Here is a 5,000-nt window from a genome sequence, read left to right on the forward strand (position 1 = left end):
ATGCGTGCGGCCCGGGTTTGATCCTCAGCACCACATACTAACAAAGATGTTGTGTCCACCGAAAACTAACTAACTAACTAACTAAATAAATAAATAAATAAATAAATAAATATTTAAAAATTCTCTCTCTCTGTCTCTCGCTCTCACACTCTCTCTAAAAAAAAAGTTTAAAAATAAATAAATAAATAAAAAGATCTGTGCCATTAATGACCAGTTTTCACATCTGTTAGTTTTAATTGAGTAAGTAAGGGTTTGGTGATCGTTTGTTGAAAGAATACTCCTGTACCAGGTGAGTGGCACTGTTTTCTGAACGCATAAGAGTATTTGTCCACTTGAGTCCAAGCTGTTCACCTAGGTCCAACTGTTGGTGAGCAAAAACCACATCGTGGCAGTTATCTGGCCAGAGTCATAGATTCTGAACGTGGCTTCCAAAGTCAAAGGTCAATGAATGTACGTAGGACTTCTAGGCAATGTGATGTGAAGATCTCTGGGCTTGTTGTACAATAAATATGTCTGTGTTCCTTCAGCATTGAAGGAAATGTATTCATTCTAGAATGCAAAGCTTGGGCTAGGGTTTTAGCTCGGTAGTAGACCACTTGCCTGGGACGTGTGGGGCGCCGGATTCGATCCTGAGCACCACAGAACCCAAAACAAAGGGGCACACAAGCAAATAGGGTAAAGATAGTGTGTCCATCCATCTACAACTCAAGAAATTAAAGGGGAAAAAAATTAAAATGCAAGTTTTAGCCAGGCATGGGTTGGGGGTTCATGTCTGTCCTCCCCCCCCCCCCCCCCCCCAGAGGATCAGGAGGAGCTTGAGAGAAGGATTGTAAGCTCATAGCGAGAGAAAGTAACCTCGCGAGACCCCTGTCTCCAAAAGAAAAGTTGTGATAGTAAAAGCAAATGGGACTCCGTTTTGTTTTATGTCTCCATTCTGTAAAACAACCAGGCCAAGTAGAAGGGTGATGACTGGGGCAAGATGTTCTTTTCCTTGTGCTATAGAAACCTTTAAGAACACGGAAATGGGACATTGTTTCTGTAACTAGCCCATAACGGGGGGGGGGGGGGGGGGGGCGGCTATGCTTCTGTCACTGGAGTGGCTAGGCTGATTGTGATTGGCTGAGCGTCCCTCCGCCTGACTTCACTCTCCCGCTTCTGTAACATGGCTATGGCTTGCTTGCATTAGCTAGACGCCCCCTCCCCCCAAAACGTCCCTTTTGCAGGTTTCAGGCTTATAAGGGGCACCCTTGCAATTGTTTGGGGCTGGCCAGGGGAACAGCTTTATGTTCTTCTGCTCAGTCGCCACTACTTGTGCTTTAATAAAGGCTTGATTCCTTTCTACGTGAGTGGTCTGGAAGTCAGTTTTTGAAACCCTGGGACCAAGCTTTAACTAGAACAAGCAAGCAAGCCAGAAAACAAATGAATAGATAGATAGATAAATTGAATATGGGGATGTGGCTCAGTCAGTGGTCAAGTGAGCGCTTCTGGGTTCAACTCATAAATCAATGGATTTACCAAAAATGTATAAAAATATCTGTATAAAAAGGGGAGGGGATGTTGGTTTATCTCAGTGGTAAACTGTGTCTGTGTTCAGTCCCCAGTTCCAGGCTCCAGTCAGAAACCAGCCCCTGTGTGAGGGGCTGGTTTTTAGTTCCATCCCCACCAAGGAAACCCTGACATGAGTATGGGGAGCCTTATTTGTCTATTGGATGCCAAGGGTAGAGTGATTTCCATCTTGATCTGCCCCCCCCCCCCGCTTTTTTTTTTTTTTTTCTGTGTGAGCAAGGTCTCTTCTAGTGTCTTGATTTTATTTATTTATTTATTTGGCCTAGTTGGAAACAATGCCTTTATGTTATTAGTTTCTTTTTATCTGGAGCCGAGGATGGAACCCAGGGCCTCGAATATGCTAGGCGAGCACTCCAACGCTGAGATATAAAGGACCCCAGCCCATCCCAGCCCAGCACGGCAGTCTGGCAGTCTTCATTTTTTTTTTTTTTTTCCTTTCCCGTGGGCACTTTGAGATGAGATTGCCTTGCCTGTTTTGGTTGTTTGAGTCTCTCTTTGTTCACTACTTTTGTTTCTTTTGTGATGCTAGGCTGGGGAAGAGACCCAGGGCCTTGGGCATTGGTCCACAAACGGTCTTGATTGCTGGGCAACACCCTCACCTTTTTTCCTTTGTCTCTTCCCTTCCCCAGAAAGTAAACCCAGGAAGGGCCTCCCTCTCCTTCTCCCAGGCCCAAATTCATCCTGTTTGGGTTTTGTGCGCAGACCGGTACACACTAGACACACACACACACACACACACACACACACACACACAGGAAACATCACTGTTTTGTTTTTGTTTGTTTCTCTCTTAACCTCATCCAGGCCCTCCCTCATAACTCTCAGGGGTGGGGGAAGGTGTTTACTATGGACCTCTAGTGGTGACAGCCTTGGGAGGGACTACTGCTGGGGAATTGGAGTGAGTGGGATGGGGGAAGTGTGGATTATAGTTCAAATTCCAAGGGTCGGGCAGAGGCACAGAAGCTATCTCCTAGGTGGGGCATGTTAAAGGCTAAGGAAAGTGATCAGATACCAGGGGTGAAAGCGATATGTCCTCCCCGCCCCCCAGTGCTTCCGGGGGACTTTACTGTATGGGGGAGGGGGGGCGGGGGAACAACCGCACTGAGGCCCGTGCCCATCTGTCTTTCCAGGGACTCAGTAGGCTGAGGGAAGAGAGGAAGATATGACGCGGCGGCTTGCAGCTTAGTGATCTCTATATGGATATAGATATACATATCTAAGTCTGTCTGTCTGTCTCTCTATCTATCTATCTATGTCTACACATGTAGATAGATTATATCTAAACTGGAAATGGAACTCAGGCAGGCCTTCCAAAATGACGGTAGCTTTGCGCCACCTAGCGTTCAGTGACTGCAACTAACGAGGCTGCCCTTTTCAGACCACAGACCACTCACTGTGGACTCCCAAGTTCCACAGGGTGGAAACCCGTCGCTATGCACATTCTCGTGTATATGCTTGTGTTTCTGACCCGGTGGCAAGATGAGATCCGACTGAAGAAGCCAAGCAAGCCTAAAACGTGTGTCCCACCTTCACCACTCCTAAGTGTGGAGGATTAGCTGACTGAGAAAGCCTTAGGGGAGGGAGCAGCTTCGGTCCCATAGGGGACAGTTGGGGAAGGCAAGGACCCTGAGTAGCTGCACAGTTGCTCTGGGATCCAATTTTACCTGTAGAACTACTCGGCGCTACATAAACCTCAGCCAGCCAGCCAGCCTGTGCTGCATTTTGTCCTGTCTTTATTGGTATTAGGTACTTTCCAGAAGAAATGGGGGGGGGGGGGATTTCCCATCTCGTGTCAAGAGTCTCCCGGGACCGAATCCTCCTTGTCCATGCTTTCCTTGAAGATCCTTTAGAGATTCTTCACTTCGAGATGGACGGATGTGTGTGCTGCTGCAGGTTTGACAGCCATCCGGGAGGAAAAACAACCACCAAAAAAAAAAAAGTGTCCCAAATCATCTTTGTCATCATTCCACCATCCTTGGAAGAAGGAAGTCGATCCAAAAGTCCTGGAAGAGAACAGTAAGAGTAGTGAAAGATCAGAATGGTAGGACCGTGTCCAGCAACCACCACCTCAGCTACTCACCAGAGAAGGTGAGGTCCTGGGAGTACTCAGGCAACCTCCAGAGACCTTGAGCTTTAACCAGCAAATAGAGAAAGGAGAGAGGGAAGGGGAAGGGGAAGGGGAAGGACACCACCCCCCCCACCCCATGTGATAACACCACCACAGGGTTTATCACAGACTGAGATAGGATGTTGTCTCCTTTGATGTTAGCCAACATGAGCAATCAAGGGACACTCCCTCTCAAAAAAAAAAAAAAAAAAAAAAAATTGAGGTGTAACTCCGTGGTGGTGGTTAGGTACTTCTGGATTCAATCCAGTGGAAATCATATCACCTTTCTTCCCTGTTTTAGGCAGACTTATCTGTCCTTGAGTCCACGCCCAGCGTAGTCTTGAAGTCACATAGACTTTGGAGACCAGAGGATGTCAGAAATGACTCTTATCAAAAGTAAGAAGCCGAATTACAACTGCGGCCAGGAAGAAGTGCAAGGTGGCCTTTGAATCTCCTCTACAAAACCTCCTGTTGTTGCTGACGTGCAGAAGAGTCCCTGTGTTTTTGCTTTGCCAGTGCTGCCATAAGCCTTTTTTCCTGTGTCTCAAGACCTTGCCATCCTTATTGGATTGGGCCAAGCTTTCAGCAACAGGAAGAGAGAGAGAGAGAGAGAGAGAGAGAGAGAGAGAGAGAGAGAGAGAGAGAGGCCGGGGGAGGGGGAGCAAATATTAAAAAAAAAAAATCAAGAACAAAAATAAAGAAAAGTAAACGAAAGGAAGCACCACCAGCACCAGCACCAGCAGGAAAGAAACAGTGAAGCAAAAGTGAAAGAAAGGAAGGAGGGAAGGAGAGAGGGAGCGAGCGAGAGTTGAGTTGGTGGGCAAGGAAGGACAGAAATGCACAAACACTCAAGAGCACCCCCCCCCTGGCTGTGACATTCCTCTCCAGGTACTGACCACCAAGAGAAGAAAAAGCCCAGACCCACACAAGTAATGATTTGATGCATGCAATTAAAACTGAACTCCCGATTAGGAAAGAATGTCCCCACTTGAAATAAGGAATATTCGTGGAGTCATCCTACCGCCACTTATAGCTAAAAAGAAACCATTGACAAATTAACTTGGGCGGGGGGGGGATGGGGGGAGGAAGAGGAAGAGGAGGAGGAGGAGGAGGAGGAGGAGGAGGAGGAGAGGGAGGGGGAGAGGGAGAGCGGAGGGGAGGGGAGGGGGAGGTTAGGGTGCGGGTGGGGGAGGGGAGGGGAAGGCGGGGCGAGGAGGAGGAGGAGGAGGAGGAGGAGGAGGAGGAGGAGGAGGAGAAAAACAGAGGAAGAAATGAGACAAGAGAAGTCTGCGAACTCCATTTTGCACACAGATGCCCCTGGTGGCAC

The sequence above is a fragment of the Marmota flaviventris genome, chromosome 4 (genome assembly GCF_047511675.1).
Source record: "Marmota flaviventris isolate mMarFla1 chromosome 4, mMarFla1.hap1, whole genome shotgun sequence".
NCBI lineage: Eukaryota > Metazoa > Chordata > Mammalia > Rodentia > Sciuridae > Marmota > Marmota flaviventris.